The sequence below is a fragment of the Suncus etruscus genome, chromosome 19 (assembly GCF_024139225.1).
Source record: "Suncus etruscus isolate mSunEtr1 chromosome 19, mSunEtr1.pri.cur, whole genome shotgun sequence".
Classification (NCBI taxonomy): domain Eukaryota; kingdom Metazoa; phylum Chordata; class Mammalia; order Eulipotyphla; family Soricidae; genus Suncus; species Suncus etruscus.
Window position 1 is genome coordinate 3,778,600 of NC_064866.1, and position 20,886 is coordinate 3,799,485.

At 37.3% G+C, this 20,886-nt stretch overlaps 1 non-coding gene across 1 annotated transcript; it reads left to right on the forward strand.

The window, feature by feature from the left end:
* The first annotated feature begins 10,237 nt into the window (after positions 1–10,237).
* LOC125997671 (U6 spliceosomal RNA) lies at positions 10,238–10,344 on the forward strand. The gene has a single exon (XR_007491710.1). It is a non-coding gene; the product is annotated as a U6 spliceosomal RNA (small nuclear RNA).
* The last annotated feature ends 10,542 nt before the right edge of the window (positions 10,345–20,886 follow it).

Here is a 20,886-nt window from a genome sequence, read left to right on the forward strand (position 1 = left end):
CTTTCAAATGGTGTTTCCTCAGAAAAATGTACATACTGCAGCTCCTACATTATATTAGTTCTAGAAGAAGAATGGGAGCCAAATATTTTTTTCTGAACCCATTTTGGGGCCAGAAGACTGCATCAAGAAGCTGCACCTTAACTCTCTTGCCAGCATGCAAGATTTCCTATAAGCCTTATGAGGAAGAGGACAAAAGAATCAATCGTTTTTACATTTGTGGTCCCACTTAGAGTGAAATCTTATCTTTGGCACTAAAAGTACTGTGGCCCCTTAGGAAACAAAGAAGGGGCTGGAATATTGGTCAGCCAGAGGAAACTTAATTACTGCAAAAAGATGACTGCTTGCTAACTTCCCTTCCTGCCAAGACATCAATGACTGCCAGTGTAATCACATCTGTTCCCAGGTCTCGGAACCCTCAGCCTGTTTCACTCACTCATCCAGCAGATGAAACTAGCTTTGAACGTTGAGCCTTCACTTCCAAAATATCCAGAGGAAATTGCCTTAAGTGATGATGCTTCCTTACTGTTTAGAATTGAACTTCTCCTGGCTCAAGAGACAGTGGTCTTCCATTCATTGTGTGATCACAACCTTGATTTCCTCATTGTCTTCCTTCTTCCTTCCATCCCATATGCCCTGTGAATAACTGTTATATTAAGAAGGTTCTGCCTGAATCTTCTGTGTTCAGTGCAGGACACAGAAAGTTGACTTGGATCCAAGTCAGTCAGCACTATCAGAAAGTTAAACGAAGGGAAACCTTTGCTGTTTCTTATCCCCCATTATCTTTTCCATTGAAGGAATTAGGACATTCTCTTTTTGGCATCTAACAGGTAAACTACCAGAAATGTTTTTCTTTCCCAGAACCACCTTCTCGACAGCAGTGGGTGTTTACAAAGTCACTTTAATGCTTATGTACAAATTGCAGCTAATCTCACCAGAACCTGCTGTTTGTATTTCTCTTCTTGGCAACTTCCTGAATACTCTGTTGAGGGCAGAATCATTTAAACTGATACCAGAAATAGGAGGAAAGTGGGGTTTTTATTTTATTTTTTGCTTTTTGCTCCCTGAATTAATAATAATTGGATTTTGCCTGAACCGTGGTGGATGGCACTATGATGTCATGACACCTGGAAGATTCATTCTACACAGGTATTTTATGGATGTTAACAGATGGACTGCCCACTCTCTTTCAGTTGAATATTCTTCTTTACTCTTGCGTTGGCTGAGAGCGCTCATCAGTGCTTCCCACTTCTCTGATTCATCTCTGTGGCACACAGTGGAAACCTTGTGTATCTGTTAGCATGGCAGTTTATAGACATTCTTTTTAGTCTTGATCAGGTTCATCAAAACAACAGAAGATAGTTCTGCCCTGAAACAAGCTCGATATTCACTCAGCATTTGGCTCTTTTACCTGCCAACTCTATGAAACCTTTTTATAGTATGTACTGTGTTATCTTAAATGGTGTCTCTATTTTGAGACCGATTGTTCTTTCACCAGTTGGAGAAAACCTTTATTTATGGGTCACCGTGAACCCCTCTCTCTTTCATCTGCCCTTCACTGCCTCCTTGTTCTATGAGCCACTTCCAAAAGCTTCTGCCTCAGATTGAGCAATTTGGATTTCTTTTTTTTTTTTTTTTCCAATTTGGATTTCTTACGTTCCATCCCTTCACAAATACCGCATCAGCCTTACTTTTTTCTTCTTTTTTGAGATTTTTTTGTTTTGAACTGGGAAAAGATAATGGGAAAATTGCCAACAGGCTTCACAGGATGGGGAGGAAAACACTGCCAATCAGACATCTATCAGTTTCTTTAAAAAAAAGAAACCTGGAATAGTGGTATCTGTAATAATCAAAGAGAAGTTAATCTGGAGAACCCCTTTCTTGTTTGGAGCCTAAATTAGAGACTACATCTTGGGAAGGGCCATACTCAACAGTACTCAGAGGTTACTCTTGACTCGACACTCAGGAATCATTCCTGGTGCTCAGAGTGACCGTATGGAATACTAGGAATCGAACTCTAGTTGGCTACCTGCAAGATAAGCGTCTTACCCAATGTACTGTTGCTCCAGCCGTGAGACCGCATTTTTAATGGAATCATATTTGATACAAAATATAATATTTTATGCTATTTGGTTGCCCCTGTTTTTTTTTATTTATTTTTATAAAATTTCCTTTGACTCATTACCTTTGGAGGTAGATATTTTGTTTTATTTGTTTTAAATTTATGTTAAAGTATTTTCTAACTTGATGATAGGGAAGGGAGAGTTTCAAGGGGAAGCAAGGAGTTAATAATTTCATGTAAGCTATAAAGTATGATGATCAAGTCCATTCTGGTTATTAAATGGTTCATTTTTACATTAAAAAAAAGTTCTTGTGTGGTTTGTGGATATGGACCTTGGCAGTCATTTGACTGTATTAAACTGTATGAGGAGTGTCTGACCCCAGCTCCCACCTGTAACTGATTGGTACTCTGGCCCCTTCCTTGTGTACATTTCTCTTATAAGTGATATATTTGTTTGTATGAAAAACCCAATAACCCATAAAAATGACTGCATATTCCTGCTATAAAGTATGGAAAATGCACACTTTGTTTTTATGTTTCAAAGTTTCATTCTAAAAGTAGTTAAGATGAAATTTATATGAAAGCATTTTTATCACAAAATAAAAAAGGTTACATGTTAAGCTCAGTTGTACGGTTGTTTATTTTTTGTTCCTCCATCCCTAATCTTACACTGATTTACTTTATGATATTCTAATTGAATGAAAGGGAAATTGTTTTGAATCTTTCCAAAACCTAGCACTAGCTTTTTGTTCAAAGGGGTGTAACTACACCAGAATGTGCTCAAGACTCTTGCCTCTGAGCTCAGGGGTCATTCCTGGCTTGTCCTCAGGTGCCATGTATTTAACCAAGTGCAAAACTAAGCTCTACCTACCAACTTTCTCTCCAGCCTTCAGTTTCATTTATTTGTTTTTTTGTTTTCATTTCTCTAGACCACAAATAAATACTTTGGAGGAGCAAGACTTAGCAATGGAGTCACCTTTCTGTGTACTAACTAGCTGGGACCAAATGGTTAGGACAAAGTGCCATCCTGTGGCAATGAAAGTGGCAGCCATCACTAACACACAAGTTAATAATTGACTAGTGAAGAGATGTTCTAACACAAACACTTGATATTAGCAATGTTTTTACCATTTAGATTATTTCTCTTACATTAGTTTGCAGATCATGCATACATAATTTTTTATTTTTGTTAAGAGGGGCCACCCCCAGTAGTACTTGGGTGGTTTCTCAAATGGATTCTTAAGTGCTCAGGTTTTAGGAGTTAACAGTGCTGGAGATAGAGCACATGGTCTTTCACACAAAATACAATGTTTTGGAGCAGGGGGCACACCTATCAGTGCTCAGGAGGTCATAGAGGGTGCTAAGGATCCAGCTTGTGTTGGCTGCACACAAGGCAAGAGCCTACCTACTGCTCTACTATCTCTTCAGCCCCTAGAATGAAACCTCATCCCCCACCCTTTCTCTCTAGGTAATTTGACCTTACCTGTAAGACCCCGCCCATTCCTGGGAGGGGTCTTGGAAAAGGTAGATAAGGTTTTGACCAGAGGGGATGAGGGCCCTTTTTGGCATCTTTTGGTCTTTTGTCAGCATGGAGGTCAAAAGGAAGATGGCTGACAGGAGTTAAGATGCAGGGCTAGCTAAGAATGGCTGAATGCTTGAAAGGTTATGATATAGGCCACACATGTGGTGAATAGGGCATGAATAAAGATGGTGCTTCCTGATGCCTGTCTCTGGATGAGTCTGATTCCGCAGTTCACCTAAACCTGGGACCCGCCAGCTGAATGGGGGTTGTGGAGCCACGTGGCCTGGGATGGCAGGGAAGAATCCTTCAATCCATCCTTCACCATCCAGCACCATCTTTAATTATTTAATGCTACACCTAGGCTAACAATTAAGAGATAAAGGATCTTATTCCAGATTTATATATTCATACTCGTACATATTTGAAAGTTAGCAAGACTAGATTATTTTGACAAGAGAATTATAACTATACAGGAAGAAACATTAGACATTTTCTAATATATATGTATATATACATACACAGATACTGGACCTTGTAAGATTCTATATTTCAGTTTGTAAATTAGTTGCTCCCTGATGCCACAATCATCAGAATTAACTACCAGGAACAAAAAAGATTTTTTTTCCTTTGTGTGTGTGGGGGGCACCCAGTGGTTTTCAGGGTTCACTACTGAAGTTGTTTGGGGAATAAAAGGGTGCCAGACATTCCATATGTGAATCATTGTTTATCTTGCTCTAAACTTTTTTTTCTTTTTTTCTTTTGGTTTTTGGGCCACACCCGGCATTGCTCAGGGGTTACTCCTGGCTGTCTGCTCAGAAATAGCTCCTGGCAGGCACGGGGGACCCTATGGGACACCGGGATTCGAACCAACCACCTTTGGTCCTGGATCGGCTGCTTGCAAGGCAAACGCTGCTGTGCTATCTCTCCGAGTCCTGCTCTAAACTTCTTAATTTTAATTTTAATTTTAAATTCTAGGGATAAATATATACAAAAAATAGGTTTTAACACTCCTGGCCACACATATTGGTTATCTTTAAGTGTTGTGATTTAATATAAATTACTACATGTGGGGCCGAAGTGATAGCACAGCAGTAGGACATTTGCCTTATAAGCAGGACGAACAGAGGTTCGAATCCTGGCATCCCATATGGTCCCCCAAGCCAGGAGCGATTTCTGAGCACGGAGCCAGGAGTAAGCCCTGAGCGTCACCAGGTGTGGCCCAAAATAAAAAAAAATATTACAGCATGTGAGTCTTCATATTTAGTTTTATGGTGGTATAAAAAAATGGGATGTGACTCAGTGGTAAAGCACTATATAAAGCCCTGTAGATACTTACCTTGGATAAAGCCCTTCATTCAGTTCCCATACAGCAGAGTCCCCTAAGCACTGAGCACTTCTGGGTGTGACTCAAAAAACAAGTTATTTAAAAAAATTAATTTGATAGCACCTGTAAAACTTTGAATAAATGGTATTCATCACTTTTTATGAAAATGCTAATCGAATCTCTCTATAGTAGGAAAGTAGAAAGGGGAGAGAGAAATAATAATGAGAATTTGGATGTAAAGACAGGTGACAGTGTTCAAACATTTATTTTTATATCCACAGAAGAGTGTTCAAGGGCTACTCCTGACATGATGCTCAGTGGTTGACCCTGGTGGTGTTCAGGGGACCATGTGGTTTTGAGGAATCAAAGCCTGCACACTAGCCTTTTAAGCTATCTTCTCAACCCCTCAGGCTTATTTCTGAGCTCATGAAAATGTTATCCATTTTCCCCTTTATTAATTATAAATATTGACAATAAAGATGGGGCTGGAAGGGCCAGCCCATGATATGAAGCTTACCACAAAGAGTAATGAATGCAGTGAGAGAAAAAAAACTACATGACAACAACTATCATGACAATGGTAGTGAGTGAGAGAAATAGAATACCTGTCACGAAGACAGGCAGGGGAAGGGGGAAAAAGAATGGTGGGGGCATTGGTGGTGGAAATGTTGCACTGGTGAAGGGGGGGTGCTCTTTTTTGTAACTGAAAGCCAACTACAAACATGTTTGTAATTATGGTGCTTAAATAAAGATATTTTAAAAAAACCTAGATGGAGTAAAAAAAAAAAAAAGAAAATGCTAATCAAGACCACAATGTGTTAAGTGCAATTTTATTCAAAGTAACCACGATCTAGAAACAACCCAAGTATGCAAGAATAGATGAGTGGATAAATAACTTATAGTATGTGTACATAATAGGATATTCTTCAGCTATAAGAAAAGCTGAAAGTCCTGCATATCAGTGCAAAGTTCCAAGGAATGCAATTTCTGAATCATAAAGAATATTTTTGGGGCTGGAATGATAGCACAGCGATAGAGCATTTGCTTTGTAGGTGGTCAACCCAGGACAGACCTGGGTTTGATCCCCGGCATTCTATATGGTCCCTTGAACCTGCTAGAGTAACCCCTGAGCGCTGCCAGGTGTGGCCCAAAAACCAAAATAAAATATATTTTCAACTATATGAGATAATGTTAACCAAGCTTCTAAACTGATTTGACTGGCTTATATCAAAGTGAATGAGAATTCTTATTTTATATTCTCACCAAAACTTTGTTATTTCAGTCTTTTGAATAGAAGTTAAATCTTATGGCTGGTATTAGAGAAAGTAATTTACAGATTCCTGTAATGATGTGATTGAGAAATTTTATTTCTCAAAAATATCTTTGTTTCTAGATTTAAAAATATCTTTGTTTCTCAAAATTATTTCTTTTGATGTTACTTATAATCTATTGCTAGATTCCTATTCAATGATCTTGTTCTCATTAGTTTATTGGAATCATACATAGCGACCCTATGTAAACACTATTCAGTTTTTTCATACAGAAATGACAGAACTGAAAAACTAGGTAGGTGAAATGCAAAACTCACTGGAAGACCTCATCAGCAGAGTAACAGTTGCCGAGGACAGACTCAATGAGCTGGCAGATGGTTTGCATAACACCTCCATACAAGAGCAGAAGTTGGAAAAGAGCTTTAAAATAAGCAAGATAAAAACAAGTCCTCAAACAAGAAGATGACAATAGAAATTTGGGATAAATTTAACAGAAAAAAAAAAACCATAATCATCGGGGTCTTAGAGAACCAGGAAGAAAACCCCTAAGAAGAAGCATGGTCAAAGATATCATTGCTGAGAAGTTCCCATCTTGTACCCCATCTTGGATGCTCAAAGAGTAACAGCAAAAAGAGACCCCACTAAAAGCAACCCAAGGTACATCCTAGTAACAATGATGAAAATCATATAGAGATAGAATCTTGAAAGCAGCAAGATCAAAAAGGAAATTACATACAAGGAAACATTCTTAAAATTTACAGCATATTTATCACAAGTGACCCTCCAACCTAAAGGCAGTGGTGAAATATAGTGAAAAAATTCAATGAAATTAATGCTTCATAAGGAATACTTCACTTACAGTTTTGTTCAGTTTTAGGACAGGATACACAGTTTAACAAATAAACAATGGTGCAGGAACTTTACAGACTCAAAACCAACTTTAAAAGAACAGAATGCGGTACTACTTTAAGGGAAGACAAACCCCACAAACACAACAAAATTCTACAGAAAGAATGCACAAAAATCTCAGGATAATAATCTCCCATCAATGAACTAAATACACCAATTCAGAGACACAGAGTGGCAAATGGATCAAAAAAGTTGAATCCAACATTTGCTACCTGCAAGAAGTATAGTTGAATAGTCAGAAAAAACACAGACTCAAAGTCAAAGGTTGGAAGACAATCCTTTAAGCAAAAATTTCCATAAAAAGGCTGAGGTGGCCATCCTATCAGAGGATATAGATTTCAGGCTTACAAAAGGTTTTATGAGATAGGGATATTTTTTAATAATTAGGAGATACATACATTTGGATTGTATGTATATATGTATGCATCATTGTACCTAATGAGGGGCTAGCAAAATAATTAAAACAACTACCGCTAGAGTTGAAGAAAGACATCAATAGTAACACAGTATTAGTTAGAGACTTCAACACTGCTCTATCATCTCTTGCCAAGGCTCACACAACAAGGATATACTGACTTTCAAGGAAGAAATGGATAAGAGTGGCTTAGTAGATATCTATAGGGCTATTCATCCTCAAAAAGTTGATACAGATTGTTCTCCAATGTACATGGGACTTTCTCCAAGATAAAGCACATGCAGGGCCACATGTAGGGCATGTTTAAAGGTAATCAAAATATACCTTCATAAAGTCAAGAGGATAAGAATTGTACCAAAAATTCCTCTTCAGACTATGATGCACTGAAAATAGCAGTGATTTACAAATAGAGATTAAACAGTTCACGACTGAACAGCCAGTGGGTCAGAGAGGAAATTAAAGATTCCTGGGAACAAATGAGAATGGAGACAGGAGTTATTAAAATTTGTGGTACAGACTAAAGGTAGTATTAAGAGGAAATTTATAGCTTTGCAAACATTTATCAGGAAGGAAGAAAGAACCTACATAAATGACTTAATGACACAGTTTAAGAAACTGGAAAATGACCAATAAAATGAGCCTAAAGCTGGTAGGAGGAAGAAGATAATAAAACTAAAGAGTAGAAAGTAATGAGTTGGAACCCCAAAAGTGATCCAAAAAAATCAATGAAAACAAGAGTTGTTTGTTTAAAAAAATAAACAAGATCGATATACCATTAGCAAGACTAAAAGAAAGAAAAAGAGAACCTTAATAAATCAAATTATAAATAAAAAATGAATGTCACAAGAGATACTACTAAAATTCAAAGTAATCAGAGATTACTTTGAGAATGTTTATGCCACAAAACAAGACAACCTTGGAATCCAGCAGTAGGGCATTTGCCTTGCAAGTAGCCGACCCAGGTCCGACATTGGTTCGAATCCCAGCATCCCATATGACCCCCCCCTGCTTGCTAGGATTTCTGAGCACAGAACCAGGAGTAACCCCTGATCATCACTGAGTGTGGCCCAAGTTCCCCCCCAAAGACAGCATTGTAAAATGGGTACATTTTATGATTATTATTTTGGTTTTTGGGGGGCCACACCTGGAGCACTTAGTGATTACTTCTGGCTCTGCACTCAGAAATTGCTCCTGGCTCAGGGGACCATATGGGATGCCAAGAATCAAACCCACACCCATGCTGGGTCAGTCACGTGCAAGGCAAACTACAGCTCTACAGCTGTGCTACCAGTGCAGCCCCTGGATAAATTCTTGGATTTGTGTCACTTCTCAAGTATGAACTAAGATAATCTAGAGTACCTGAACAGACCTATCACTATAGAGTAAATTGTAAAGTTAATCAAAAGCTTCCTAAAACAAAACCTGGACCAGATTAATTCACTAGTGAATTCTTTCAAACCTTTAAAGAGGAACTACTGCCAATCCTTTTCAGGCTCTTCCAGGAAAGTGAAGAAACAGAAATACTCCTAAACAGTTTTTAAGAAGTCCACATCACCCTGATTCCAACAGCAGACAGATACCACAAAAAATAGAATTACAGGCCAATATTCTTGATGAACACATATTCAAAGATCCTCAACAAAACACTAGCAAAAGAGAATCCAACAATTAATCAAGAAGATCATACGCCATGACCAAGTAGGATTCATTCTAGAGATGCAAGGATAGTTTAGAATACACAAATCAATCAATATAATACACAATATCATTAGACCAGAGCTATAGCACAGTAAATAGGGTGCTTGCCTTGAACACAGCCAACCATAGTTTGATACTTGGCATCCCATATGCACCCCCCCAAGTCTTCCTGGAGTAGTTTCTGAGCACAGAACCAGGAGTAACCCTGAGCACCACCAAACATGACCCAAAAATCAAATATATAAATGTAATGTAATATATTACATATATTTATATGTAATGGCCCCATACACCTTATTTCCACCAAGGAAAAGTGGGTCTGGAGCACGGGTCACTGCAGGACATAATCCAAACAAAGATGAAAGTGAAATATGTGTGGCCAAGTAGCAAACTGTCTTGTCAAGACATGAGAGAGAGAGAGAGAGAGAGAGAGAGAGAGAGAGAGAGAGAGAGAGAGAGAGAGAGAGAGAGAGAGAGAGAGAGAGAGAGACCACCCCTGGATAGGGGATTAAGGACAGAAGGCCTGAGCCAGTCCTACCTAGGTTCTCTTTATACATGCTATGCAGAAAAATCTCTGTTTTTTTGGGTAAAACCAAGTTGTAAATAGATACAAAAAACTGGAGATGATCTTTGTTTTAGGTGGAATCAAGTTGTAAGTAAACAAAGATACAAAGAAACCAGGAGTGATCTTTGTTTGGGGTGGAACCAAGTTGTAAATTGTAATCCAACATATATATATACACATATATATATGATATACCATATCAATAAAAGAAAAAAATAAAATCATATGATCATAGCAATAGATGCAGAGAAAGCATTTGACAAGATCTAGTACTTGTTCATGATAAAAATTCTCAACAAGATGGGAATTGAAGGATCTTTCTTCAATATAGGCAAAAAAAATTTCCACAAGCACATGGCAAACATTAAACTTAACAGGTATAAAATCCTTTCCACTAATATCTGGCACAAGACAACTTTTACTACTCTTACCACTTATATACTTTCCATAGCAATTAGGTAAGAAAAAGCTATCATGCTCGCTTCGGCAGCACATATACTAAAATTGGAACGATACAGAGAAGATTAGCATGGCCCCTGTGCAGGGATGACATGCAAATTCATGAAACATTCCATATTTTTTTTAGAAAAAAAAAGAAAGAAAAAGCTATCAAGGGCATCAAAAGAAGAAGTCTAGCTCTTACTATTTGCAGATGACACTCTATTTAGGAAACCCTAAATACCCCTACAATAAAGCTTCTAGAAACAATAGATTTATATAATAATGTGGCTGGCTACAAAATTAATACACACAAATTGATGGCTTTCTATAATAAAAAGGAAGAAATAGATATTTTAAAAGATCCCACTCATAATTGTGTCTCAGAAAATCAAGTGGAATCAACTTAAAAAAAGAGGTGGAAGACTTATACAAATAAAACTGCAAAACACTTCTTCAAGAAAGAAAAGAGGACACAAGGAAATGCAAATGCATAACCTGTTCATTAAAATGACAATACTTCCCAAAACATTGTACAGATTTAATGCAAACCCTATAAGGATACCTCTGACATGTTTCAAAGAAATAGATCAAACACTCCTGAAATTCATATGGAACAATAAACCTCTATGAAATGATAAGGAAATTCTTGGAAATAAAAAGATAGGAGGCATCACTTTTCCCAACTTTGCACTGTACTATAAAGCAATATTCATTAAAACAGCATAATATTGGAATAAAGACAGACTCAGACCAATGGAATGGACTTGAATATTCTGAGACTGACCCTTGAGTATATCAATGGATATGTCAACAAATCAAAGATCAACGAATCTTTTATAAGAGTTAGCTGGTTTTCGCCCTAATCAAAGATAGCTTCCTCTTTACATATCAAAGGCCCACCTCAGCAGAAAATGTTTCTAGATAGATCCTTTGCCTTTGCTTCTTTTGTTTGTTGAGGTGTTTTAAATTTTCAATAAACACTTAGGTCTTGGCCAACTTCTCTCACACATGTTTCACCATTATCAGCTTGGTTTGAATTCTGTATCCCCCCCCCACTCCAGACCTATTCTACTCAGGGTGGGATTGCAGATATAAAGCCTTTACAAAAGGGGCAAGAAATACAAAACAGAGTAAGAAAAGCCTCTTCAAAAACTGGTGTAAGGGAAAACTGGTCTGCTGCATGCAAAAAAAAAAAAAAAAAGGGAACATGATGCACAAAAGTCAAGTCAGAATGCATTAAAAAACTTGATATCAGACCTGAAACTGTAAGATACATAGAGGAAAATGTAGGCAGAACATTCCACGACATTGAAACTAAAGGCATCTTCAACAATGAAGCACACCCACTGGGCAAGAAGTGGTAGCAAAGCTACACAAATGGAACAACATTAAACTAAGAAACTTCTGCATCTCAAAAGAAATGGTGACTAGGATACAAACACTAACAAAGAGATGTGAAAAATTATTCACCCAACACCCATCAGATAGGGTTTAATATTTAATATATAATAATATCTAATATATATTGGCTATATATCATATATATGACACTGGTAGAGCTTAGCCAGAAAAAATTTCTCACCCCATCCAAAACAAAACCAAAAAAAAAAAAACAAAAACAAAAAAAAAACGAGAAGAGATAAACAGACATTTCCTCAAAGAATTACAAATGACCAAAAGCACATGAAAAATTGCTACACATCATTAATCACCAGGAAAATGCAAATGAAAACAACAATGAGATATCATCTTACACCACAGAGACTTGCACACATCACAAAGAACTAGAACAAGCAGTGCTGGCACAGATGCAGGGAGAAAAAGCCTCATTCACTGCTGATGAGAATGTCAATTGGTCCAACCATTTTAGAAAATAATAAGGATATTCCTCAAAGAAATAGAAATCGAGCTCTTATATGATCCAGCAATAACACTACTGGTCAATATACTCTAGAAGCCCCAAAACACAGTGCATAAAAGACCTCTTTATCCCTATGTTCATTGCAGTACTACTCAGAATAACCAGAATTTGGACACAACCCAAGTGCTTGAGAACAGGTGAGTGGATAAAGTAACAACGGAACATCTATATAATGGAATACTACACTGTTGATAGGAAAAAAATGAAGTCATGAAATTTTCTTATATATGGATAGATATGGAGAGTAGTAAGCTGGGTGAAATGAGTCAGAGGAATTGGGATAGGCAAAGAATGATTGCATTCATTTGTTGGATACTTAAAAAAAAGATAGTATAGGCATTAATATCCAGGACAATAGAGACAAGGGCCAGGATGACCAGGTCATGGTAGGAAGCTTGCTACAAAAAGTGCAGAGATCAGTTAGGGGAGAGAAGGAACCATGACAACAGTGATAGTTGAAGTTGATAACTCTGGACAAGACCTGAAGCTGAAAGGAAATAAAGGGATATGCAAGACACCCCTCCACTAACAATATTGCAAACCACAGTGTCCAAATGAGAGGCGGGGGCAGGGTTTGAAAGTAGGGGGAGAGGAACTGAGCACATTGCTGGCAGGAAATGTGCGCTGGTATTGTACATTGTATTACTGGAATTCAGTAATGAACAACTTTGTAACTGTGAAAATAAAACCCACTGTATTATTAACAACCCTGTAACCATAATATGTAAATAAAGTAATTAAAAATCAATATCTTTTCTCCCTTGGTTCCCACTATACCTTCATTCAAGACTCCTTTTCCCTTTCCATTTGTTCTAGTTCCATTTTAATAATACATATGTCCTCATGTAGGACATTCTTGGAGTATGATATAAAGTCCTTATATTTTCCTCTTTAAAAAATTCACTGGATGGGGCTGGAGTGATAGCACAGTGGTAGGCTGTTTGCCTTGCACGCGGCTGACCCAGGACAGTCCTGGGTTCGATCCCTGGTGTCCCATATGGTCCCCCAAGCCAGGAGCGATTTCTGAGCACATAGCCAGAAGTAACCCCTGAGCATCACCAGGTGTGGCCCCAAAATAAAACAAACAAAAAATTTATTGGAACTATGCATAGTAATGTAGTAATGGATGCTAGTGTATTGTCATGAAATTCTATAATATATACATCTTATGCTGTGCATCTGCCATAAATATAATTTTTATATTATAAAGGAAAATGTGTATGGGTATTAATTTTTATAATATGTTTGGGGCCAGAGATCCAAAATGTATGCAGCAATAAACACTACTGGGAATGACTCTTGAGCACAGAGCCAAGTGAAACCCAAAAGGCCACAAGTTATGCTACCCAATTTTCATAAATTCAATTTAATGTCATAAGTTGTTATTTGTCTAATATGTCAATTAAAGAGTTTATTGGTATTAGTCTAGACTAAAGATCTGGCTATTAAGTGGATCAAGAAAGATTTAGGAATATAGGCCTTCTATAACTACTATGTAACTATATAGCTATGCTATATTTTATAACCACATACATAACCTATCTAACCATACCTACATATATATATATATATATATATATATAGCTAGGCCATATAACTAAACCTACATGTATTTTTTAAAAAAAATAGGTATTTAAATATAAATAAATTCAAGTTTAAAAGTTTGAAATTCAGCGACTTTATTCTAATTGCTACCTTTTAAGCCATCAATAACTATAGGGGTGGGTTATGATTACAACACTGGCCTGTGTTTACAGTTTTGTTTGGCCAGGGGTCACACGTGGACTGCTATGTTGTCTTGGGGATCAGTACAGCAGGGATCAGTTTACCAATTCAAAAGATGCCTTAAGGGCTGGAGCACAGTGGGTAGGGCATTTGCCTTGCGCAGGGCCAAGGGACAGATCCAGGACCGACCTGGGTTCGATCCCTGGCATCTCATATGGTCCCCTGAGCCTGCCAAGAGCGATTTCCGAGCACAGAGCCTGGAGTAACCCCTGAGTGCTACTGTGTGTAGCAAAAACAAACAAGCAAGCAAAAAAGCTGCCTTACATTGATTTTTAGCAAGATAACAGCCACTCAGGACACCTTAGACACTGTCTTCTTAAAAATAGGAAAAAATACTTCCGTGGAAAATAGAAAACCAATTGAATGTACTCACATCCCAGATCATGAAGCGTACCCACTAGAAAGCAGCGTAGACCAGCTGCTTTCTCTCATCTGAGGTCTCTCCCTGCTTGTGTATTGAAAGTTCAGCATTTCTAGAAAGAAACCCTGGATTCATTTTCTCTTTGCTTCAGAAAAAAAAGAACCAGAACGTAAATCCATATATCTTTGAGAGGTCTGTTTGAGTGGTACAGTTCTATCTCCTATATGGACTAAAAAAAAAAAAAAAGCCAAGTCAAAAGGACCTAAACCATTACTTAATAAATCTAAACCAAACCAGTGATTGAATTTTCACAGAAGGACACTAGATGGAGCCCTATACTGATGCTTACATTCCAGAGACTACTATTTCATACACTTGGAGCAAGAGCTCCTTAAACTGGCCAGACAAAAACAGATATGACTTTAAAGCTCCCAATAATTTATAATAAAGCTTATTTCATTATCAGAAAAAAATATGAAAATATGCACTGGCACATTTCATACGCTTTCTAGGAAATATTTCCAGACTCTCCAACTTGGTTATATAAAACCAGAATGTAATCTGGGTACAAAAATCACATAATCTAAATGAAAGAGACGGCAGACAAGGGTATCCTAGAATCTAGAGGAGGCCCCAAGACAGAGAAGCGATGGCTGGACAAGTCCTCTTTTTTTTGTACTTCTGTTTTCCTTTTGTCTCTTGAGCTGTTCTTCTATAGAGGATGAGGGAAGAAAGCACAATTTTTTTTCTTGTTGGTATCACTCCCCACATCTTCTTTATGTAGATATCTATTTCTGATTATATTTATCTTCCTAAAGAAATTATTTTTTTACATAGGGTCAAAGAGATAGTGGAAGGAATAGGGCACTTGTCTTGTATACTGTCTACTTGGATTCAATTTCTGATATCTCCTATAGTCCTTTGAGCCTGCCTATAAAAATTTCTGAGTGCTTATTACTTTTCTCTTTTTCAAACAAAGCCATGCATCTTGAACTAGCTAGTCCTGCCTCCAGTTAGAGGGGGAAATAAGGGAGACATCAAGACGAAACAGGTGCAAGACTACTAAGTAGTAGGTCAGATACAGAGGGGACCACATATTCTAGCCGCCCTGGGGGTGAGGGAAGAGGAAATGGGAGGGAGGACAAAAATGGAGGTATAGGGGGGACAATTTGGTGATGGGAATCCCCCTTGATTTTATGTAAATATGTACCTAAAATAATATTGTCAACAATATGTAAGCCACTATGATCAAAATAAAAATTATATTAAAAAATTTCTGAGTGTGAAATAAAAGACATTGAAATAATTCCCAGAGATGAGGGCGGAAGGACTGGCTCAACATATGAAGCTCACCATAAAGAGTGATGAGTGCAGTGAGAGAAATAACTACACCAAGAACTATCATAACGATGTGAATGAATGAGGAAATTAGAAAGCCTGTCTCAAATACAGGTGGTGATGGGGAGGAGGAAGATTGGGGACACTGGTGATGGGAATGTTGCACTGGTGAAGGGGGGGGGGATGTTCTTTTTTATGACTGAAACTCAACGACAATCATGTTTGTAATCATGGTGTTTAAATAAAGATATTATTAAAAAAAATTTCTGACTGTAGAGCCAGGAGTAACCACAGAGCACGGCCAGGTATGGTCTCAAATTAGTTTGTTTTCTTTTTAAATCTATTTAAAAAGGAAGTTATGTTTTTATTTTTTCTAGCTGTTCTTCTGGCAACTTTTAATATACTATACTTTTAATATCTGAGATTTCTTTTTTAGATCTTAAAGAATCATTTCAGAGTACATAGATTAATATTTTGTCTTGCTTTAAGACTCAAAATTTACTCTATTATATATATATATTTGTTTGTTTGTTTGTTTGTTTTGGGTCACACCTGGCAGCGCTCAGGGGTTCCTCCTGGCTCTATGCTCAGAAATAGCTCCTGGCAGGCTCAGGGGACCATATGGGTTGCCAGGATTCGAACCACCGTGCTTCTGGTGCAAGGCAAACACCTTACCTCCATGCTATATCTCTGGCCCCTCTATTATATTTGTATTACATGGGTTTTGTGTCAAATATGCCTGGTCATGTGATATGTATAATTCTTATCTTTGCTCCTCTATAGATAGGCTGTTTTCCCTACAACTTCTGACTTTTTAATTTTTCCTTTATTTTTCCCACTATAATTTGAAAATATATAACTAAGAGTAGTTTTTGGCTACTGTGTGGTGTTCCTAAGCTTTTAATATCTATAATTCTTTAGGGGAAACTTGATTACTATTCTTGTCCTTTATGATTATTTTACACTTTAAAAAGAGAAGTTATGCAATTTATTTTAGACAATTTATTTTGGATTAATTTTTTATTTTGCATTTTAGTAATTTCTTTCAAACTCAAGAATCATTCTAAGTTATATCTAGTTTATAGTAAGCTAAGGAAAGGCATTCTTATTTCTTATTTATCTTTGTTCATTTTATCTCCAAAATTTCTTCTCTTTCTTCCTGAAAATTTCTTTCTTTTGCTTAAACTGTTCATTTTTTTTGACATGTTCTAGCTTTTCCATAAAGTCCTTACAATACTTTTATAAAATATCCTTGTTTAGGAATTTTCAGTCTTGTAGTTTCATTTTAATTAAAACCCCTTCTAACAATTCTTGTAGAGCAGGACTGGTGGTGGGAAACTCTGTTAATTTTTATCTTGAAAAGTCATGATTTCTTATCATATTTTGTTGGCAATAGTGTCTTGGGTGACAGTAACAAAAAATAAAAGAAGAGAAGAAAATAATAGAACCATTTTAGTCACATAATAAATCCAACTAGCTCCAAAGATTGCTAATGAATGCAAGGTATAATACAAATAAATTCATGGTAACCACACACAAAAAAATTGGAAGCAAAGATTTTATTTATTTATTTATTTGGTTTTATGTTTGTTTATTTATGGTTTTAGGGCAACACCTGGTGTGCTCAGAGGTTATTCCTGGTTCTGCACTCAGAATTCGCTCCTGGCAGGCTCAGGGGACCATATGGGATGCTGGAAATCAAACCCGGGTCATCTGTATGCAAGGCAAATGCCTACTCCAGCCCTCCAGGAGTAAATATTTTAGATGTACAAAATGAAGGGAGTCACCGGGGATACAGTCAACAGGAAAAGAGAAATGGACCAATATCACTATAATTTCCGAACCAGGAAGAACAGCATGATGAAATCCTCAACAAAATCTTAGCAAATTGTACCTAACAGAGCATCAAACATCATTCAAAGCAACTAATGTAGGATGCAAGGAAGATTGGTTAAAACATACACAAAGCTCTTTTTGTTTGTTTGTTTGTTTTGGGGCCATAGCCAGTGGCGCTCAGGGGTTACTCCTGGCTTTACACTCAGAAATTACTCCTGAAGGCTCAGGGACCATATGGGATGCCAGGGATTGAACCTTGGTTGATGCATGAAAGACAAATGCCCTACCACTCTGCTATTGTTCGGACCCCTTAATGTTCCCTTTTTATCTCTTTTCTTTTTGGTTTTTGGGCCACACCTGGTTATGCTCAGAAATTACTCCTGGCTCTGCACTCAGAAATCGCTCCTGACTTGGGGGACCATATGGGACTCCAGGGGATCGAACCACAGTCCATCCTTGGTCAGCTGCATGCAAGGCAAATGCCTTACTGCTGCATCGCCAGTCTGGCCCCTGAACCTTAATATTCTATGAAGAAGTCATCTCTCAATCATGAAGTTTGTGGGAAATGTTTCAACACAGAAATGATTCTGTTAAGAATCAACTCCCATTGCAACAATCACCACAAAAAGTACAGATTATTACTTTAATTAATTATTAGTTATTTTATTTATTAGATTTTAGCCCACACCTGGTGGTGCTTAGGACTTACTCCTGGCTCTGTGGTGGGACTCGGTGGATCATATGGGATCCTTGTGATTGAACCTGGTTGGTCTCGTGAGAGACAAACACCTTAAATACTCCTGATCAGGAATACAGAATTTAACTCCTTTTGTTTAAAGGATGGTGGGAGCACACCCAGAAATCTTCAGGTCTTGCTCCTGGCTTTACACTCAGGAATCACTCCTGGCAGTGAGCAAGATACCATATGGAATATGGCATGGACCTATTCCTAATTTACTATCAACTTGGGTCCTCCAAAGTACAGACTTCTAGAATGAGAATGGCTCACCCTCACCCTGATCTTTTACCATCTTTTCTATCATTAAATCAATACAGTTTTGTCTGTAAATAAATTCCTTTAACTGATAGTCACTCAACTGCTTATGTTGTGATGCTTCATTTTTTACCACAAGAATAACATTTATTTTGGTCCACTTTTATATTTATCTGGATTCAGAGTTGAGAAGTTTACCCCTTTCTGACATAAGGTTTCCCTATTTTTGATATCTTGTATTCCCTCATTCTATTAGTCTACAAGCCACAAATACGTGAGATCATGCAATTGTCCTTCTTATTCTGAATTACTTTACTTAACTTGATCTCCTCCTGTTCCATCCATGTTACAATGAACTTTATGATTTTGGCATTTTTCAGCTGCGTAGTATTCCATTGTATATCAATACAACCTCTTCATTATTCATTCACTTGTTATTTTATCCCTGATCTTCCATATAACCCCTAAACACCACCAGAATTAATATATGAGTTCAGAGTAATGAATAAGCCAGGCACCACTGAGTATGGCCACCAAACAAAACTAAGCAATGAACTCTAGTCCAGATGAGTTCACTAGCAAGTTCTCTTAAGCCTCCAAAGAAGACTTAATAACTTTATCATGTTCTTAAAAAAAAAAAAAGAAAGATTTTGGAAGTTTAAATGGGTAGGAGAAAGAAACTTAGATTTTGAGTCTTCTTTTTTGTTATCACAAGAATGTATCAAAAACATAATGCAAAATTACCTTCTGCACAGCTATACTCATTGCAGTGCTATTTGCAATATCCAGAATCTGGAAGCAACCCAGAAGTCTGACAACAGATGAGTAGCTGAAGAAACTGTGGTACGTCTACACAATGGAATACTATGCAGCTTTCAGGAATAATGAAGTCATGAAATTTTCCTATACATGGATGGTCATGGAAACTATTATGCTGAATGAAATAAGTCACAGTGACAGAGATAAACACAGAATGGTCTCACTCATCTGTGGTATTTAAGAAAAAAAAAAGACACTACTGTAAAAATACCCAGAGATGATAGAGATGAGGGCTGGAAGGACTGGCCCATGTTATAAAGCTTACCACAAAGAGTGGTGAGTACAGTTAGAGCAATAACTACAACTGACAACTACCATGACAATGGTAATGAGTGAGAGAATTAGAATGATTCTCACGAGTACAGGCAGGGGCTGAGGGAGGAAGACAATGGGAGGCATTGGTGGTGGGAATGTTTCACTGGTGAAGGGTGTTGTTCTTATACTTGAAACCCAACTATAAACATTTTTGCAATCATAATCCTTAAATAAAGATATTATTAAAAACAGAATGCAGCAAAATCATGAATATTTTGAAAAATAAATAAATAAATGCAATCTTATAAATTAAAAAAGACAGAATGTATCAAGTGTGTAGGTAAAAGTGTGTGTGGAAGACTAACAGGATTGGAGGTAAAAATTCTGAGAAATACCTCATAAAACTCAGTGGTAAAAGTCCCCCAAATTGCCTATCCAAAAATGGACAAAAAATGTAAATATTTCCCAAAGAAGATGGACAAATGTCCAGTAGTTGAATAAAAAAGTATTCAACACGACTATGATGGAAACAAATCAAAATAGCAATGATATATAGCCAAAAGAAATTAGGGTGACTATTATATCACAGACATGAAGAAAAGGTAACTCTGGGAATATATTGTGAATGAAAAATAATATAGCTATTGTAGGAAATAGTATGAAGTAACTCAGAAATGGCATAGGTACATATACACAATGGAATATTATGCAGCTGTCAGGAGAGATGAAGTCATGAAATTTTTCTATACATAGATGTACATGGAATCTATTATGCCGAGTAAAGTAAGTCAGAGGGAGAGAGATAGATGCAGAATAGTCTCACTCATCTATGGGTTTTAAGAAAAATAAGAGACATTCTTGCAATAATTTTCAGAGACAAAAGAGAGGAGGGCCAGAAGGTCCAGCTCACGACATGAGCTCACCACAACGAGTGATGAGTTTAGTTAGAGAAATAACTACACTGAAAACTATCATAACAATGTGAATGAATGAGGGAAGTAGGAAGCCTGTCTAGAGTACAGGCAGGGGTGGGGTAAGGAAGAGGGAGATTTGGAACATTGGTGATGGGAATACTGCACTGGTGAAGGGGGGTGTTCTTTACATAACTGAAACCCAACCATTATCATGGTTGTAATCAGGTGTTTAAATAAAGATATTAATTAAAAAAAAAAAAGAAATGGCATAGGTTCCAGCATTCCATATCAAAATGTATAAGAAAGTGGTGGGGCCAGAGAGTGATAGAACAGAGGGTAAGGCACTTGCCTTGTATGTGATGGCCTGGATTTGATCTCCACCTTAAAGCTCATATATTCTAAGCACTCCTTGAGTGGTTTCTGAGCCTAGAGTCCAGAGTAAGTCCTAAGCCCATCTGG